Below are 21498 nucleotides of genomic sequence, written 5' to 3' on the forward strand. Positions count from 1 at the left end.
CCAGCCAGGGAGGCAGAGGAGCTTAGTTCTGTAGGACAGAGAGACTAAATGTTTAGGTTTCCATAGATTCATAGATTGTAGAGTCGGAAGGGACCACAAAGGATCATTGTGTCCGACCCCCTACCCCTGGCAGGAAAGAGGACCTAGGTCAGATGACCCCAGCCAGGTGACTATCAAACCTCTTGAAGTTAGGTCAACTTAGGGGGAGATGTGGATTTTGCTTTCTATGCATCCAGGTAAATGACATCAACCTCAGCTCCTGTGTCAAGGCAGTGTGTGACCTGGACATAAAAGGCTATAAGGTTTGTCAGGCAGGATCTACCTGTGACAAACCTGTGCTGCTTTCCTTTCAGCATCGTTTCCCCTGCTGGGCCTTCACAAATGTGCTCTTTGATGATTTTTTCCAGTATTTTCCCAAGGATAAAAGTAAGACTGACTTGCCTAAAGTTACCCGGCTCATCCCTTCTCCCCTTCTTAAAAATGGGCACCACATTGGCCCTTTTCCAGTCCTCAGGGACCTGGCCAGAGCACCATGAGATGGGAATCCATAGGTAAAGATGGGACTGAATTTCCCTCATATCCCTACCTTGTGAAGAGGTACCACTCCCTCTGTTAAGAAGAAGAGTCTGACTGGAGCCAGAAATCAAGGAGCCCAGAGAAGCTAGAGACTACTCCAGTGAAGAACACTGCAGCAAAACCTACACTTAGGGTAGAAAACTTGTTAGGTAAATGCTGGTTTGAACTCTGAAAGAACTGAATTCTTGTCATCTAGCCAGGGGCTAAATCTCCTCTGTGACATAACTGGACTGTGATGCGGGAGGGGAGGATTGGAAAAATTTCAGATGGACCTGAAGCAGTACCAGGCATGTCCCTGATACAACAGCAGCAGGAATTTCAGCTAGCAAGCCAACATCTTCCTTCTCCCTGTTAGCAGGAGATGATTTGTCAGTTTCTAAAGGAGATCTTCAGGCACTGACAGTTGTGCCAGCCCCCACTCTAACTCTTGGCACTTAATATAAAGCGCTATGAGTTAGAACATGCCGCCCCCACCCAACAGATATTCACCTGTTGAGTTGGGGGTAAGAAGAGGGGATCGAGCCTGACAGCAGGAGCCCAAGAAGCCTGCCTGAAGCTAAGGAGCCACTCCTCTCCCAGGGCCCCCCAACTCTGGGGCTGTCAGCAGGAAGGGAGGGAGGAGGAGGAAGGGGAGCAAGCTGCCAGCTGGGGTTTTCCCAGCCTGAGCTGGGTGGGGGGTTTGAGGGAGACTACGAGGCAGGAGGGGGCTACAATCCATTTAGGACAACTCAGTGCTCATCTGATTTAGTCAAGGGGACTGCAAGGCTGAGTGTTTAGCAAGGACTCCCAAGACACTGGAGAAATACCCTAGTGACCTCTTTCCAGTGTGAAAGAGAAGCATTATTTCTAAACCACTTCCTCAAAAGAAAAGCATTATTAAGAAAATTGCCCATACTGTGAAATCTTTTTAGCTGGGTAAGAAGGAGAAGTTGAGGCAGAGGAATCATCTGGGTATAACTGAAAGCAGGATTTAGCACTTCATTTGGAACTTATCGACACCTACAAATCTGTTGGCTGTGGCAAAGGAGCAGAGTCCACCTCTCCCTTTCCCAGAACTATATGGATTCATCAATGCTAACGGGAGTATAAAAAGGGGGAAAATTTATTTCAATCAATAAAGCAAGATCTGGTCCAGATTCTACATAGAGCAGATCTAAGAAAGGGATGCTTTTCATAATCATTTCCCAGGTTTCTACAGCAGAGCCACACTTCACTAAGTATGCAGTTAGTCTACCTGACAAAGTTTTTTGGCCCACTGTCCTGTCACAGCAACTTAAGTCCTTGCAATTGGAATCATTCACTATCCTACAATACAGTCTCAGGAAAACAGGGGATATGGTCAAACTAGCTACTAGATACACTTTATAATGCCACACCTGTTAACTCTTGTTACTATCACATTACAGTCCTCTTCATTCAATACTAGGTAGCTTAGATAAATCAGACAAAAGCCACTTCCATAAAAAGCTTTCTGAATACTGTGTGCCATCACTAAGGCCACAAATAATCTGTTGTCATCTTCCAGACTGTGAAGTCAATAGAATTATGTCAACTTAGGGGGAGATGTGGATTTTGCTCTCTATGCATGGTACCTGTTAAATATGAAGCATTCTATCCCTCCTACAGGCAGAATTGTGAATCAGCACCAAGATGTCAGGTAAACGGTGAATAATCTATGCTTGTCTTGCTCATGAAGATTTATATTTATTCTTTCTTTGCTTCTGGATTTCCCTAATCAAGAACCCCAGTGCATTTACACAGAAAGGTATCTGACTTTTAACTTTTCTCCTTGTTTATAAGAAGCCCAAACGTCTTACCTTCCTTTGCAGTTTCCTCTCTTGCCCTGAAAGCTGCTCAGCCCATCTGGAATCCAGACCTGTCCTCTGCAGCTTCTTTCCCCTGCATGCCTCTTCTTTTAGGAAAACAGCATCTGCAGTAAATGCTCATTAGGTAAGGGAAGGAAATCTGGTTTTTCCTAACCAGAAGAAGAAGCCCATACTATGTTTTCATTAAAAAAGAAAACTTTCACTGGAGTGAAGAAATATACCATTTTAATTATGAGGAAAAGGGTGGTTATGAGCTACCTGAGGAGCCAGTACTTCACCAGTGAATGCTTTAGATCTTATTTCTCTGTTAGGCATTGCTTTTCTACAGTTCAAACTGGGATCATCCTTTGCCTCTGAGCACCTGTCCGTCTCATCTGTTTGACAGTGCCTGCCCATAGCCAAGAATAAATACAGAGATCTTTGGCTAGGGACAGTGAACTCTCCTTACCCAGTGTTGTAAGGAGCTGTACCTCTTTCCCCCAAATCAAACTCTGGACAACATGTGGGCCTTAGAACAAAGCTTACCCAAGAACAGCCAGCATTTCCCCCTTGCTGGTCTCAGAGCAGTGGAGTGAGATGTATTTTCAAATAGGCTTAAATCTCTGAGCTGGCCACTTCTTAGCAGGACTTGTCAGCCTGGCTAGGGTACCCTTTCTCACACTGGGTGCCTCTACACATGCAATTAATGCACACGAATAAACTCCAGAGCTCATTGCTCCAGAGTTTTTTGCTCCTGGGCATGCTGTTTGAATGTGCACTGGAGAACAAAAAACTCTGGAGTATATTGCTCCAGAGTTTATTTGTGTGCAGCACATTGAGCCCAATCAGAGCAGCCCTAGCTGGCAACAGCTGTGGGTTGCTCCAACCAGGTTCAATGTGCTGCAGAAGGGCTGACTGGGGCATGAGAGTGCTTCAGTGCAGGACCAGCCAGCAGCCAAACCTCACACTGAAGCACTAATGTGCCTCAGACAGCCAGTAGTGTCTATACATGCACCACTGGACACAAAAAAACTCCTGAACAGTATTTACAAGCACTAGCCTGCTCCAGAGCTTATTAGTTTTGTGTGCCCTAATAGCGCCACACGTGTAGACATGGGAATGTTTACTGTGGAGCTGATTAAGCAGCTCTGCAGTAAACGGCATGTAGACATACCTACTGGGTGCATCTACACATGCATTAATGTGCTTTGGTTAATGTGCATTAAATCTACTACTTCTGGGCACCTTTACAAGTGCAGAGAGGCTGCTCTGATGTACTGTAATTACAGAGTGTCTGCGCAGACTCAGTTAATCAAGTCTGCTGGAGTGTGGTAATTACCAACCGCAGTCTGGCAGACTCCAGCATCACGTGTATCAGTATCTCTGTGCTAAAAAATGGAGGAGGGGACGCTTTAACTAAAACTTATTCAATGAGCTTTAGTTAAAGCTCCCCTGCTACCATGTTTCAGTGCAAGGACACTGTTACATGTGATGCTCTGGATGCTTTAATTATAGCGGCCCTTGGAGCTTCTCTAATTAAAGCATGTTCTCCCCCCACCTCCCGGAGCACATGCATAAACTCCCTCCATTGTGAGGTATTAGGAAAATGTGCATTAGCCTACCTTAATGCACATTCGCTAAAGGGTTTTTAGTGATGCTTTAATGTGTATTAGCCTATTTTAATGCACATTAGCGAAATCGCATGGGTTTTTTAGTGACACTTTAATGTGCATTAAAATAAGTTAATGAGCATTAAAGCAGATGTATAGACACATATAAACAAGTACTAAATGACTAAATGTTACTGCATAATAGCACTGACAAACAACTTTTTTATGATGCTGACTGCACAGTAGCCAAAGACTACTGCGCAGTAGCATTGCATCATGGTTTCTCCCATGCAACGCTACTGCACAGTAGTCTTGGGCTACTGCATAGTCAGCATCTCGTGTAGACACGGCCACTGAGTATTAATTTACTCTGGCACAACCAAAGGGACTGACTAGAAAGTGGGCTACATCTCAAGAATCAGAGCACCAGAAACCCACAGGTTGCAAAAAGTATTCTCTTCCCTGTTTTTCTCTCTTCCTCCTGCCCTCTCTCTGTATTAGCTTTCTGTTAAGCATACTCTCCCAACCACTGGCACAGTTCAATCTGTCTCCTTTTGGAGTTTTAATTTGATTTAGAACACAGAACCTTGACTGAGCAAGAATCGTGGCTTCCCTACATCTGATTACACATCTCAGGGCAGGAGACCAAGATTGTATTTAATAAACGATCCTCTTTGCCAAGAGTAGCAACGTTAACTCCCGTCAAATGGACAGCCACCCTCGTGAAGTGAGCTAGAGCTGGTGTGTTGGCATGATGACAGCGCATTCTCTCCCAGCCAGCAATGAGCCAGGTTCAAGAGCTTAAATACTCAGGCTTCAAGTTCTGGCATTGAGTCTCTCAGATACGACATGCTTGAGCTTCCCAGGAGGTTGCACACCTCACTTACACCCGTCCCTGCCACCCAATCTGTGAAGCAGGATTGCAGCAGCTCCAGAGAGAGAGATGTTCACTCAAACTGGCAGCTGCCTTTTGTCCCACAATGGCAGCTGCCAGCAAGAGACAGACAGGGCAAGGGGAAAACACACAATAGCAACATGCTAGATGCAAAGCATATTACACGCTAGATTTAGAATAAAATAGCATGCATTAGGGATAAATATTCAGCTCAACATACAACTGAGCCCTGTGACTTTTGTTACCGTTATCAAGAGCTGAGGTGAATCTCCCTGCGCCATGCAGAACATGTTGCAAATGCAAAATAAATAGATCAACACAACTGACTTATTTTTAACAAACTCACATTTTGGGGACAAGTTGGGCGGGGGGGAGAGACAGACATTTGAACATATCCAAGGATATGGGATCCTGGGAGCTTTGCTTTTACTCTCAGGCTGTTTGGCCTGGGTTTGTTTAGATAGACTGAATGGTCGTGGCAGGCTGGCTGCTTCAGAGACTGCATTCCCCTCCTCAGAGGGCACAGTATTGGCAGAGGCAGTATGAGTTTCTCATGCCTGTCTGTCAGAGCATCAACCCTAATGCGAAGGGACCAGAGCTCGATTTGTGAGGCAAGCTAATTATGATGTATTATCTGGTTTGCAGTAGATTCTGAGACACCCGTCAGGAACCAGGGCCCCTGTGTACTATGTAGGGTACACATTGCCTGTTCCTCTGCCTTTGTATCTGTCTAAGGCCAAGTCCTGTCTGCTCAGACTATTGGGTGAGGTAGGGAGGCAGTGGAGATGTGTACTTCCCTGCATTCCAGTCCCGTGTCCTTCCCTTGGGCCTCTTCTCAGCACATTCCTGCAGCTTCTAGGAGGTGAGCCAATTGCCCAGCTTACTTGAAGCATGTTGCAGAGGCAGCATCCCACAAGAGCAATTTTCTAGATCCCACTAGCCCTGCTCCCATAAAAGAACAGGTCTTCCCACCCATTTTAGCTCTAAAGACAAGCTCAGGAGAAGTGCTATATCCAAATGCTAATGAGAGGCACATAATTATCAGTAAACCTTATGGGGAAGTCTACAATGGAAAAAAAAATGTGTGCTCTTAATTCAAGTTAACAGAGCTGTGAAGACATCGTAATTTGAGTTATAACTAAGGTTAGCAAGTCAAACGAGTTCATTCCTATAAAGGACGCTGAGATTTAACTCACCCCATGCTAACAGCCTCTTACCTTGTCATGAAGGCTATTTTAATTTAAAATAGCTAATTTGGATTATTCAACCCAAGTGAAGAACATAGATTTTTTCAGGATAGGCGTGCCCCACACAGCATGGGCAATTTCATAATGCAAGGCATATTTTGGAAGAATTCAGGAAAGCAGGTTTGTTTGTGTGTGCGTGTGTGGTGGAAGGGAAATAATTTTATGCAAAGCAAAGGTGTTGCAATCGTCTACCCTGGAAATCTTTAAAAGGAGACTAGAGAGTCACCTTGCTGGGGTCACATGACCCCCAGTTGACTTTCCTGCTTGGTGAAGGGGGACTGGACCCAATGATCTTCTGCGGTCCCTTCTAGCCCCTTACAATCAATGAATCTATGAACTCTGAATGTGTCCATAGAGATAAAATACATTTTTCAACTCCTGCATGCAAGAGCAGCATCTCTTAAAAACAATTTTTTCTATTTCATCATTTTTCTATTTGTTTTAAGTGAAGCCTTTTTTCTATTTCCCTTTTTATGTTTTAATCTTGGTATGCAACATACTCTATGACCCTGAGAGAGTAAAGGAAGCAAGGCCCTATGTCTATAAAGGTGTTTAGCAACACCGAATGATCAAAGTCAGCACTGCATGGGCAGCTTCTAAATTTTTCCTATTATCATGTGTTTGTGGATTTGACAGATTGCATCATTCAGCGTTGATGTATCAGTATTTGATACACTATGAATATTCACAGTGCATATTAAATTAACCAGGTGATAAAATACAGGTTTGTTTTGCATGTTAACTCTGTGTTAACGCTGCCCCTAAGTGGTTAAGTTGGTTTATTGCAAGTTAATTAGCTTTCGTTTTAGGCCATTATTTATTTATATATGACAGGATGTTGTGTTTTTCTGTTTCAGCTTTATGGCTAGGCCATAGTTCTTATCCTAGTTAAAGTTCTCATTCTATTTTATGCCATTTTCACACATAAACAATGTTTTTAAGTAAGTCAGACTGATAAATGCTATTACAGTGCAACACTGTCTTTTACATGTTTGTTACCCAGACCAAGACAAACTGAGTTGCTTTTATTAGACTTCCACATCTTCAGCTCATTTTAATTAGCATTTCTATTAATAATTTCTGCAACTAGCTGAAGAATTTGGGGGGGTCACAACAGAATGTTGTCTTCCTGTAGGGACTGTCTTTCCCCCTGTGCTTACATCTTTTGCTGCTTCTAAAATATTTCCTACACTGGTCATTACGTCTCTTTTCATGGAATCATAGTTTTTGTCCCTGCTTTTACTTCCTTCTGTTTGGATTAACATAATACATTATAACTAAACCTCATCTCTATACAGGTGGGAAGCTGCTACTAATACAGAGTATAGCTGCTGTCATTTTGAATACAAAATCCCAGCGGGAAAGATTCTAAGTACATCCTCCAGAGTTGGTGCAGCTACTTGGGCTTCCAGCTCTGGCTCACCTTTAGGTTGTATACTGCTCTTCACCTGTGTGTGTACAAGTTGCATTTATGCCCCACAGATGTAACATATGAGATATGAAGGCAAGAAATATTCACAGCCCTATGTTCTCAAATACTGCCTCCTGCTGATAGCTAGGGCTCTGTAAAACCTACAGACTTATTGTTTAGTTTACTGAAGTCCTGCCCCAAGATACCAGTTAAAATTATCCACTGTGGACAGCCCCGCTTTAGTGGCTACCACACATGTCATTTGGGGAGCTTGTTCGGTCAGTCTTTTAATATCTCCTTTGTGCTGAATTTCCCTGCCAAGGAACAATAAATAACCCCTACCATGACTTTCTCAGGGTCCAAGCAGATAACTTCTTCAGTTGCTCATTTCACTAGCTAGCTGAACCCTTCATGTCAAATCAGATTTTCGTTTCTAACGTGCTTTGGGTCTCTCTGGTGTGATGAAGGGCTATATAAATGTAAGCTCTCGCTGACTCTACCTTGTCTGCCCCAGGGAGTAAAGTTCAAGCAGGCAAGAGTTAAACCATGAAGCACTGCAATGTTTTAATTTACTATGTTCTCACCTCTGGATACCTGGATTCAAATTCTGGACTGAGTCTCAAGGCAAGAAAATGAATCTGGCAAATACTGTACTAGTAAGCATCTGACCTCTGCATGAAAGCACTGCAGAATGCTCCGTAACTACCAGTCTCTGGTCAGGATATGCTGAGGACTGGAATAGCAGAGGCAAGGAGGACTGGCATATAGTAGGTGCATTAAAGGTCAGGAAGACTGGAGTGGATTGGTAGAACTCTATGGGAGAAGCTTATACAGCACCTGCTTGGGCTATATGTGGACCGAGCAAAGTCTCTTGCTTTGTTGAGCTATAAAATTCACACAGAAATATGGCTTTAAAAAAATTGGACTGCAATGAATCTACAAGGATGTTGTCTGTCTTTAGCAAAGAACAAAGCATGTTTTTGTGTTACTACCACAGATCTTAACCTTGGGTTAGTGAAATTTGTCTCATATTTAGTTTTCTCATCAATGTGCGCTCTGAAGGCTGGTGAGTTGTGTTGCTGCCTTAAAGCTTAGTGTATTAATATGTTAACCCATTGCAATGAGTCTGAATTCCAGCAGGGCTCCAAGCAAGATGTTCATTTCTGTTATAGAAGCGGTTAGCGAGGGGGTGAGAAGAGGACTGACAAATAAGCTTTTTTGTGTTGCCCTGCCTGTGCTCTTTAAGGTGGAGCATGATGCTCAATCAGAGACAGCTCAAAGTCTCTGAAAGAACAGATGACTGTTTAAATCCTAGCCTTTCCCAGCAGATGTTAGACAGTGCTGTTAAGGAGTCCAGACATTTGGACACAAAAGGAGATACAAAAGATATTATTAAATTATCTCAATGATTTAAAACAGGTTCACGGAGGACATTTGGGGTCATGCATTTACATGGTTCTTCCTTCTTTCTCTCTCTTCGTTTTTATAAATCTGCTCCTACGTCTCCTTAGTGCTATGGTTTCAACCAGACAAGGACAGTATAAGTAAAAATCTATGGACTACCTTAAATATCCCTTGCCATGCATTGTTAGAACTCTTATTAAAATACAAAACCCACAGTCACAACAGCAGGCTGGAAATCTGCCTGATGGTCAAATAAATCAAAATATTTCAGAGTTCCTGTTAACAAGCACCCATTAAAATCTGACAACCAGCAAGTATCAAAGGCAACCTAGATTTAAAAAGTTAGAAACAATGCAATTCCTTCAGCAGAGCAATACAGGTTTATTTCCTTCCATTTAAAAGTAGGAAATTGGTTGCTGCTGTTAATTTATTATTTTTCTGACTCATGGAATTCATTATTTTTTGTTCCCCTCTGATGCGCCAGAGTTGACTTGGTGGTGAGGTACCCTGGATGTGATTTGCAAGAGGTGAGATGTGTCCTTCGGTTCCCACTAATGCATGCTGGAGTTGTGAATGCTCAGCACAAAATTAGGTCCATACTCTCAGTTCTTAACAGGCAGTAGGAGGCATGTCATGTAAGCAAGCCCTCACTGTACCTCCAGGTCCTACCAGAGATCTCGACCTTTCTAGGAGTCTCAGGTTTGTTTCAAGTAGGCATTCCAAAAGGTCATTCTTCCAGATTAATTGCCTTCAACACACCCACCTGAGCTTGCCTCTTTCTTGTCTGTTTCAATAAATAAATAAAAGAAAAGAAAGAGAGAGAGAAAAGCAGATTTTGTTTTAGTAAGCAGTTTAAATCTGGTCTGGTAGGTTGAATTCATTCATTCATTAATTCAGTCATGTGCTTAGAAAAACCCAGCAGGACTCCCTTCCACCATAAGAACTTCTGACTGTGAAATAAACTCTGAGTAACCAGATTAACTATGAAGTATGTATCAGTCAGGTTTTCAGCATTAGTTCAAGTGTACTTTCCATGCACTGCAAAGCAATATAGCTCATTCCTGGTTCAGGTGTGCCTTCAAGGCAGGAATAAACTACATAGTTTTATGTCTTATCTCACCTACCTCTGGCTCAAAAATAAATAAATAAATGAATCTAACATCAGTTGTGTGCTATCAGCCAGTTTAGATATACCTGTTAATGCCAATAGTATCATTGTTTTGTCTTTTGGCCATGCAGATATCATTGTATAAATGACTATTTTGGGGGCCAAAGCCAAAGATAGAAAATCTCACCTGAAACTGCTGACATTTTATAAATTGAAACTATATTTAGCATGCAAAATCAAGTGGTTACAATGGACATTTCTATGGAAATTTAATATAATCCTTGATATGTCAATCATGCATCACTACCAGCCCATGTGATTATTGTCTATAGGAATGATTTAAATTATGGCATTATTTTACTATTTATAGCTTTCATAGTGGCAATGTCCAAAGCTCTCATGAGGATTGTGGGCTCAGCGTGTTAGGTACTATTCAAACATAAGCATGTGTTCAGATACAGGTTCTGACCCTGAAACCTATCCAAAAAGTCAGTGGACTTCCACTTCTGAATAGGACTTTATATTTGCAGAAGAAGGGCAGTACATTACATACATGGAAGCAAACATTGTAGTCAAATTAACAACTCAGTTTCCATTATACACGTTCTCAAGGCTCCTAACTTCCTGATCATATTCACTTTTTGGCAGAGCCCAAGCACAGAAAATCTCACCTGAAAAATTCTACTTTCACAAATTCAAAAAGGATCTAGCTTGCAAAGACAGATGTTTAAAACTGTAATCTCTATTCCCATGTGAACTGCAGTTTTCCATTCTTAGCATCAATCCAATGGGAAGGAATACTGGAATAGTGTCCAAGTTAAGGTTGCTTTTTGTAACACTAGTTATGAAATTCCTGATTTCAAAAATGTCTAAAACACACACATGCACACACAAAACTGATCACCTTGAGCTTTCCAGGCTTTCAAGTGTTTTCATTTTTATTACTATGCGGTAATTCTCTGAACAAAATTATGCAGTGCAATTGATATCCATTTATATCCTTAATCACAATTTAATTTTTTTATATAGGGAGTCTAATACATGCTGAAACTAACCTTCACTCACAAAAATAACTGAGATCATTGATTTGTTGCTATACCAACTGTGAGCTATCCCTCCTCTCCATGCTCATAGAAAAGCATGTTACCACAAAACTCAACTGTCATGTCATGTTGATGGTATGGAAGTTCATGTTCTCTGTATCTTTGCTAAATCTGTTCCTTGAACAAAAGACTTCACTGTCCATTTCTGTCCGCTGGACACATTTCATGGACGCTAACTTGATTTTAATTTTCATAACATAATGCTGTTGTACTCCAGGCTAAAGTGATCTGGCAAATCCACCCTGAACGTGGGAGTCCAATATAATGCTGAAGCTTGTAACAAGCCAGTCACTGGGCACGTCTGCATAAGATGCTAGAAGCGCAGTAGACTAATCTACAGCACATTAGAACATTGTGGCAAAAAACATGCTAATGAGCTAATGTGCAGTAGAATTAGTCTATTGCGCATTAGCTTTAGCTAAAAGACATGAACCAGTGCTACTGTGCAGTAGCACCGATTACAGCGCATTAACTTAATGCACCATAATTACAGTGCAATAATGAATGTTTGGATGTGCCCACAGACTGATCAATTATTTCCCAAACTTTTACTGAAGTGGAACCAGGCTACTTAGTCTGTTCTTTGATGCACCCTGATGAGTACAGTATAGATCCCAATTTTGAAATTGGACATCATCTGCAGTCAACAGAAGGCCATCAATTTTTATTCAAATTCAAGAGTCCTAGCACATGTACTCAGGATAAAAATGCACCAAGATCATATTCGTTCCTTCTTTCAGTTGGTCAGGCTGGAAATGATCTTTAATTTTCCCAAATGAGAAGCATGTCTGAGTTCACTAGCACCATATATCAGATTTTGGGCAAGAATATGTCTATGAAGCTGTTTACCTGGTAGGTGATCACAAAAATTACATGGATTTCAATATTACATGCAGCTGAATAAGTAATGATGTGTTTGTTCATAAGCCATCTATGCTACACTAGAACATACTGTGGTGCTGGCTAAGATGAGAGCATATGTAAACTTCAGCATAAGGAAAGTGACCTCATCCCATACACTGTTGCCAATACATAAGACCTCTTCCACCTTTAGACAAATATAGACACTGATGCTCTTTTGCCACTAATGTAAGCTATCTACTTTTGCAGGCCTTTAAGATTTAGTGAGATTACTTCATTCCAATTTTACCATGTCAAAAAATTAAAGTGTTACTAGGAAGCTGGAAATCTGCCTGTTAATCACAGATCCCTTAGTCATAAACAAACTCATCCCATGCACTCATTTAAAATAACATGGCAGTATTTAAAAGTCAGAACTTGAAATGCCCCAGGCCCGTGTGAAGGGATGGGGGAGGGAGATGCACATACACACAATGGCTATCAGTTTTTGAATCTTTTAATACCCTTTGTTTAAAGACAATGAGCTCTGTACTATCAGAAATACTTTCTCTTTATAAGTATTTTTAGACTGTAATTACATCATACCTTAAGCTTCTGTGACTAAAATTTACTTCTTCAGTTTCTCATTGTAAGACAGGTTTTTCAGTCTCCAGTCATACTTCTAACCTCTTTCTGAGCCTTCTCCAGTTTGACAACATCCCTGTTAAAGTATGAACGTGGGGCCATATTCTGCTCTGTTACACTGCTATAGCTCTATCAAAGTCAGTAGAGTTGCATCCTGTTTGAAGTGGATGCAGTGTTCCAGTCCTTGAATCACTAATGCCACGTGCAATGGTAAGAATAATGCCTTCTTATGCCCACCTGCTAATCACCTCAGTATACATCCAAGAGTTACATCTGTGGCCCTAGCTACTACGTCCCATTCCAAGCTCATGTGCAGTTGGTTATCCATCAGAAACCCTTAGTCCAATTCAGAGTCACTGCTTTCTAAAATATACTCTTCTCCCACCACCCTATAAGTAGAACATATATTTTTGTTCTTTATTTAGCCTTGTTAGCATGCAGTGTTTAGATCAGCCCAGTCTACCAAATGATCCAGACTGCTCTGTAGAACTGGTCTTTATAATTTCTTCACCAATTTCTGACTTTGTTCACTCCAATTTCTGAAAGTCCACAGTCACTCTGTTAACTTTAACAGAGTTACAGTGCTGTAATTGAGAGCAAGTATGACCAAGTGTCACAGGAAAGTAAAAGACAGATGACCATGTTCTACTGTCATCTGTAGCTTTGTGAATCCAGTAGACATATACATGCAGAAATAAAGAGGTGGTACAGCCCAAACCTCTGAACCCTATCAAACTATAGCAGCAGATCCATAAATCCAACAGAGCCCTGCAGTTCTGGGTGCATGCTTCTTTCCAGTTCTGTTTCTGATGTGGCCTAAATGGTGAATATTTCATAGGAACAGGTGGCTTGACACCATTTCCAGTGGTCAAGTAGAGTATCCTACCAAGAAGTCTCTTGAGAGCAGCTTGTAGGTCAAAACATAGGTCAAATTTCTCCTAAGACAAAGTATTTTATTCTAGGATCCTAAAGAGGTACAAGCCCATTGTCCCACTTTAAATACCAGTGAAATACCCAAAATAGACATCAAGTTTATCCTGGGTCTGATTGTCCAGGACCTTAACTCACATCAAAATAGTCATGGGACAGTTACAAATGCAGCTTGAATGAAAATTAACACAAATTAGTCCTGGAGGGGAAGTGGACAGTGCTATCTCAGCACTTCACAGGTACTTAAAATGGGGGAGTGAGTTTCTATGTCTGTAGGATCTCAGAATTAAAGGCTTTGTCCTGGGAGAAATCCAACATCTGTTTTGAATCTAAAAGCTATGTTGCTTCCAGGTCTTGACTTGGATCAGTCAGAACCAACTCAACTGCTATGTCTGTTTTTACCATGTGAAGTTTGTGCTGCAGCTGAATGAAAATTGAAAAGCTACCATTGATTCAGCCTCAGACCTGCACCCTCAAACTAAACACGTTCCATATCTGAATGCTGCCACCTTGTCCCACAGGAATCTCTAGTCATCAACAGTGATCTGTTTGAAGGAGGTGAACATGTAATTTCTTTGCAGAGGTGGGAATATACACAAAGTGCAAGGTTTTCTGTGACTCTGTAATGGCAGGAAATGCCACGGTACCATCAATGTACTTCAAAATCCATTATAAACCACAGAATAGACACAAAGTATTTTCTATGGGATCAAAGCAAAAGAAAACTGATATTTTATCTCTTTTTAGACTTACTGTAGTCTCTAATAAGGCATACAATGAACCCATTAGCCTGATAACAGCTCTGCTTCTTTCTGTGAAGTGTTAGTGAATTCCAACTTCAGGAGACAAATAATCACAATAGATCTCATACCTATACGCATATGTGTCTCAGTTTGAGAAATTCACTCTGAGACAGACAGACCATGTCCTGTATCCATTGCTAATTATAAATTACTATTATTTATTCAGTACAGTAAGTGTGCATCTGGTAGCAATGACTGCAGAGCATATAAGAAGGCTGATACTTCCTAGCAAATGGTGTTTTTATGGTTAATAGATACTGTCATAGAAATTACTTGGAGGGGAGTATGTATAGGCTTGCATTCTAACTTTAAAGTAAATCACATTAGGATGAAGATATCAAGATATGATTCTCCATCCTTGAATTTTCCATCAGTGGTTCTTGGAGTAATTGATTTAAATGGGAGGAAAGATTCTTACTGGATTTCAGTGTCCAGTAAGAAGGGCTTCTCATATTGTCCCTATGAATGATGCTACAGTACCAACGTATGTGATTTATAATTTTCACTAGTGTCTTACGATTGTCCTGTATTGTCTAGGAGACCAACACATGGACCAGGGCCCACTTGGTTTGATTCCACTTGTGAAGGAGCCTAGGGACACCAGGGAGTGGAACTGACACTGACTTCAGGAGGTGTAATGAGAAGAGCTGGCTTTGAGGTTAGACAACTGAGCTGTGGCTTCACAACTGGGTTCTGTCCCTAGCTCTGCCATGGGCTTCTTGTATGGCATGGCACAAGTGATTTCCCTGGTGTGCACTTCATCTCTAAAACGGAACTAATATTTTCTTTCTTATGCCCTATGTCTGTCTTTTCTATTGAGCTGGTAAGCTCTTTGAAGCAAGGCCTCTTTCTTCTGCAGTGCTACACCTGGCTCACTGAATAATAATAACAACAATAACAGCTGAGGCAGCAACAGAGAAGGGGGGCAACTTCACAGATGAAGGGGGCAACTTCACAATGAAATCACTGAATAGGCGTAGGAAGCCTCTAAAAAGAACCCACTTTGAAGCCCATGGGAATTAGGCACCTAAACACCTCTCTGGATTATGTTCTCGGTGATTAATACTGCTAAAATTCCAGCTGCAGCCACATTTTTGTTTCAACAGGAATTCCGTTACTTTAGTGGAAGCATACTCTCAGCAGTTTCCAAAAGTCCTGACAAGCAGATGTTGTTTGCAGCATGCACAAGAAGTCACCAAATTTGGGCTATTTCAGATAAAGTGAGGACTACAAGTTTGAGTTCCTTGGAGCCTTCCCAGACATCCACACTGGCAACTACCCCCTTTCTAGTCTAACAGTAGAGAGGGTTCCAGCTCGAGCGCCCCTGCTGATGGTATCTGTGGTTGTGTGACACTAAGAAAGAGATGATTGCTCAAAGTTCTAGTATAATGATATTACGAAAAAGTGGTTGCGTTACACCTCAGGTGGATGAGAAACCTCTAATATACTCCAGATGTTTGTAAAAGGTCATTTACTGCTTAGCTCAGTTAATTTCCATATTCCTGTTGAGCCAGAATTGTGAAATCTGATTTTACCACATTCCATATGAGACATTTCGTAAAGGAGGGGGAGAGATGACAGCTTTCAAACTACTCTGATTCTGCAATAGGTAGTTTCAGAGAAGAGAGAAGCAATGTTGGTTTGAGCAGATGAATCAGCACTGGCTTCAGGTGACTGAGAAAAGGAGGCACTTTGGCTGCCGTCAGTTGTGCAGCTTGATAGAAGGATGAGCTTAGGCACTGGCATTGCATAGAAGCTGAAATTCCCTGTAGGTTCCTGAGGCTATGAGAAGAAAATCTAGTTGCTGTGAAGACATCTTTATTAAGTACATTTTGTGACCTCCTAGCTGATTGGGCATTTTTAACTGACTTGTACTTGATGTTAAAGATTGTTCAAATTTTTAAAAAAGCAACCATGTGGTGATGGCACGTGGGGTAGTGAATTTTAAGTAAGACTGCATGAAATTCAAACATTTAATCTTAAATTACAAACCACTGGTTGCCAAAGCAATTTTGAGATGGAATTCCTTTTGATTCGCAGATCCCTTTGCCTCTTTTAAGGAACAAATGAGTAAACGAACTATGGAAATTCTATTTGATGTCTCAGAATTTGCTGGGAAAGAAGACTACATTTTCCTTAGTGGCACCTGGCAGCAGGTCCATCTCTGCCGGTTAGTTTGGAAAAACTTGATTATGATCCACAGATAACATTACACTTCACACATTTTTCCACTGCATAGCTAAAAAAAATCCCTATCCCTGTATGTTTCAGAGCAGTTAAACAAGATGTAGCTGTGAGATAGCAGGAAGTGTCCAAAAAGATAGGGCCCGGCCCTTTTCTTTTTTAAGTTAAAAAGAAAGGATCAGACCTATAAACATATTTTCATACAGTTATATTGAAGGGCAAGGTGATGTAGCCCTCACTCCCCTGAGTTTCCTTATTCAGAAGAGTAAGACCTTAGTAGCCTTATATAAAGATTACTACCACAAGGATTTTTTGCAGGATTGAACTCTCATGTGTTCTCTCTGGTTATGACGTCCCCATATTTAAAGCACTAGTAGAAGGAGATCAGTTGTGAAACCTGAGTGCTCATTAGACAAAGTGGATGCTAGGAGTGATCAGCCCCTCTGAAAATCCAGCTGTAGGTCTCATACCAAAATGAGACACCCAGAATTCAGCTGGACTCTTTTGAGCACAATTGGCCTTAGTGTCCCTGAACATCTCTGGTCTCACTTATCAGGTACAAATTAGAAGTAATTCAATGAAGTTACTTTGAGATAACCACTCCTGGAAATGAGACCAAAATTAGATGCAGTATGCATGTTATTCAGTCTGTAACATGGTAATTGTGATACTTACCTGTCTCACACAGCAATTGGGAGGTTTAATTGACTCATTTCTGTAAAGAAATGAGAATTTTGGGTTGGGAAGTGCAAGGTGTTAATATGTTGGCTCTCAAAGTGCTGAACTCTGAGGAAAAGTGGGACTGTAGTAAAGGTGGAATTCAAGAGTCTTGGGTTCACTTTTCTGTTTCAGCACAGCCTTCCTTTGTAACCCTGTGACTCAAGTCAGTGTTGTGCAGTGATAATCTGAGCCAGGTATATATGGTACAGAGCCAGTGGCTACATTGACACCTATGCTAGCTCTTGAAATGGAAGCAATATATCTGCATTAGCACTGTGCTGAACTGAGCTAATATGCCACGATCCTCAGCAGAGCTAATATACTTGTACAGTGCCGTGCTGTGCTGACACAGCTTATACCCCTGCCAATTCTGGAGCTCAGACATGGCAGGGCATTCTCTGTGCATACCACTGGCCTGTACCCTATAGACTTGTACTCTATAAACCCTCAGTATTTCTGTGCCTCAGTTTCCCATTTGAGCTTGGAGGGAAAATAGTACTTTCTTCTCTCACAATAGTGCTGTGAAGATACATACATTATAGATAGGGATGCACTTAGAGCTGCACTGTGAGGGCCATCTGAGTACCCCAAAGGATGATAAAAATTAAGATAGATAGATAGATAGGTAGATAGATAGATAGATAACCATCATGGGTGACTGGTGCCTCCTGAGTCTGGTGGGGCACGCGGTGGCGGTGGGGGTGGACATGGTGAGCACCTGCAAACACCACCAGTGGTGGGGACGCCTATCAAGGGGGGGCACATCCCCCACACCTCACCCCATGCCCTCCCTACCAGTTGCCTATGATAATATATATAAAGCAAGGAAATAAGCAAGAAGAAGCAAGGAAGTAAGCAAGCTAAGAGCTAGTGCCTTCACAGAGAGAGATACACACACACATATATACATATATATATACACACACACACACACACACACACACACACATACACACACACACACACACACACTTGTGAAGGCAATAGCTCTTAGCTTGCTTACTTCCTTGCTTCTAAACTCCCTCCCATTGCTCTCCAGTTTGCACCTTTTTCTTCCAGGGAAAAAAATATTGTTTGTTTTTTTAACTAAATATCACACGACCTGATTCATAATAAGAATTTTTTTTTGTTTTGATTTGTTTAATTTCTAGATACATCAAACCTGTTGGAAACTTTCATATATGGTCAGCGTAGTGTAAAATTATTCTCCTCAAGAAATAATTACCAAGTAGCTAATCTTCTCGTAAGAAACTACACGCATGTGATCAGGTACTTTCTCTAATTTTATTCATCCCTGAAAAGACACTGCAGAGCCAATATGGCTTTTTTTGCCCTTCTCCTCTATTTTGTGAATCAGGACATCCATGCATTATTGAGGCCTGCTCAAAATGGAGCTGTCTTTAAAACATCCTCTTTATATTGAGGATTAGGTCTGGATTATTGCTGAGAGATCATTCAAAATCAGAGCTAAGCATCTACCCAGAAATCATCTGTAATTCCAGTTGCCCCTTATTTTAGCTAATAAGGGGCTATAAGGACAATTGAATCAGAGCTGTGTACCTGTCAACTGGCCTGAAATTCCCAGTACAGCTCTGAATTGTATGCTGTGTGATTACCAAGTGAAGCACAGTGCTGTGTCTTATCTTTTTTCTAAATCCTCTTAATATGGTTGCTGCTGTATCCCACACACGCTACTGAATCAGTGCAGCCAGAATCAGCGCCTTCTGTCAGTCACTTAGAGGGCTGCTCTACCTTCAGAAGGACTGATTCTGCAGAGCTAAAGACCATCAGGCTTGGGGCAGCAGCAGCCTCTTTGGGCTGGAGGTTTTAATAAAAATCAGTTAAAATGGGTAAGGATGAGTGAGAAACAAGGGAAAGGAGGGAAATGGAGGAGGAAAGGACCAGAGGCTTGTTGCCAGCGAAAAAATGGCCAGAAAAAGCTGACCAAAAGGTTCAGGGAATGAAATGCAAGATGAAAAAAGGTGTTTGTACACAACACAAAGTTTGTGTGTGTACAGCCCTTGGCACAAGGAGTCCCAGTCCCTGAGAGGGACCCTATGTGCTATCGCACTGCTAGTCGCAATAAGGAAAGGAACTGGGATAAGAGGAGACAAAAAAAGAATTACAATTGTAAGAATCCAAATCCCAGAAAGGGAAAATATGCCTGGCTTCTGGAGAGGAGATGTCTATCATGGCATGCAGGGTATGTTCCCTATGACCCAGGGGGAAAAAGAACGCTTCTGCCTATTAGGTTAATGATTTTTATAAAGTGGTCATAATATCAATAAAAATGAATGCTGCTTAAATGCCCTGCAAAGAACTCATTGTGTGTGGGGTTGTAACTACCGGCACAGTCCTGCACCCTCCATGAGTCGCCCCACAGGAGACACTGTGACGCAGAGACATGTTCCCTCACCTGCTTCCTCCTCCCTCTGTAGGGCAGAAATTCTCTGCTGACTGACACCCACCCCCAACTATTCCCTGAACTAGGCTTGCTCTGCTCCTCTGGCAAGGAAGGAGGAAGATGAAGCCAAGGCTTCACCTATTCCCAGCTCACCCACCTGCCCCTTGCCCATCTGCTGTGGGGGGAGAGGAAGCAAGTAAGTGTCCTGCTTCCTCCCACCTGCCCAGACTTGGTGACAGTGTAAAGTGAAGGGTGATTCTTCCCCTTCATTCCCTTGCACAGCCATGTGGTCTGAGTCACAATCCAGCCCTGTAATTATACCCATGGACCCTATTTATCCCCATCGAGGTAAGGACATGATCCTCTGATGTTATGAACCTTCCCAAGTGCTGCTGAAGTCACGTGACTCTGACAACATTAAGCATCTTCCCAGAGGTTTTTTGTATCTGATTGATAAGGAGTGGTCCAAGCTGTACAGGCCCATCCTACATGCAGACACACAGCGTGATTTAGCCCAGGGCTCTCGAACTAGCAGCTCATGGGCCACACACAGCCCCCAAATGGTTAGAATACAACCTGCAGGCTCCCATCTGACTGCCATCGCCCCCTTCGCCTTTTCTCCTGGACTGGAGCCAGGTTCCTCAGGGTCCCCCTCCCTCCTCTGGCTTCTACTTCTTGCCCTCACTCCTCGGGGCAGGGCAACACAGCAGGAGGAGGTTGCCATGCCTCAGCTAAGTGAGTGGCAGGAGGCCAGGGACATCTCATGCTGCATGCAACAAAGGCTACTCACAATGCAGGTGGGCAATGCATGTGGCTGGGAGGAGAGGGGGCTGCTCTGTGTGCAGCATGTAGGAACTGGACTTCCTCTGCTGTTAGGGGTGTTAGGATGTCCATATTGTATGTGTGGTGGTGGGGGATAGGAGGCTGTGCATGCTAGGCTGCCCAAACAGTGGATGAAAGCCTGGGGGGGTGTGCAGTCTGCAGTCCATGTCTCACCTGGTCCAGGGTGAAGCATGTGGCTCCCAGCTTCCTGGAAGGACAGCCCTGGCTTAAGTGTTTATTTTTCTAACCTTAGGCTGGTGAAAGGTTCCTCAACTGAGAACAGACCATGCACTAAAACCAGAGTTTTAAAAATCAACCTCTACAGAGTTAGTTGGCTGAGCAGAAAAACCTGAGTCTTGCTTTTAAAAAAGGGTTGAAAAAAAGTAAGTCACTGCCACACACCAAAAAAGGCAGCATGGACTTATTCATTTTACAAGCATACAGAAACCAGTTTTTCTTGGGAATGAAACTCACAAGGTTAGCTTTTGAGGGGTGTCTCAGTCCAAGTTCTGCTCACCGCAGTTCCGATAAATAGCAGGTGAAAGCAGGTAGAAGGCTAACAAGCTGTGCTTTACTCTCCCCCCTTCTCCAATCACTTTCACCCAGCAGAGGGCAGGTTAAGGCCTCTTTAAACTTATGACTTGATGAGTCCCAACACCTGGTGAAGTCTGGAGGGGGGTGGGGTTCTGTAGAAAATCTGTTCACCCATTTCTTTTTACAGGTGATATGTTAACTTTCACCAGAGGCTGCGGACCTCTCCTTCCACACAGAAGGGGATAAAATAATCGACTCTTGAGGTTGCCCTTTAGGGCGCATCCCTACATGCAGTGGTGTGCATTTGCAGCAGCAAAAATAGTAGCTAAACAAATTTGTGCCACTACTTTTTGCCATAGTACATGCCCCTGCACGTTCACTTTGCTGTGGTTGCAAATTGCCCCACTTGAAGCAAACTGCCCTTTTGCCACTCCTGCTGACTCCCAGCATGCTGGAG

At 42.4% G+C, this 21498-nt stretch overlaps 1 long non-coding RNA gene across 1 annotated transcript; it reads right to left on the bottom strand.

The window, feature by feature from the left end:
* Positions 1-9311: 9311 nt before the first annotated feature.
* LOC109302404 lies at positions 9312-21123 on the bottom strand. The gene is made up of 2 exons (XR_002098745.1): positions 20982-21123; positions 9312-9732 (listed from the first exon to the last, which is right to left on the bottom strand). It is a non-coding gene; the product is annotated as an uncharacterized LOC109302404 (long non-coding RNA).
* Positions 21124-21498: the final 375 nt, after the last annotated feature.

This window comes from Gavialis gangeticus, unplaced genomic scaffold, assembly GCF_001723915.1.
Source record: "Gavialis gangeticus isolate Ggan-Ray unplaced genomic scaffold, GavGan_comp1, whole genome shotgun sequence".
Taxonomy (NCBI): domain Eukaryota; kingdom Metazoa; phylum Chordata; order Crocodylia; family Gavialidae; genus Gavialis; species Gavialis gangeticus.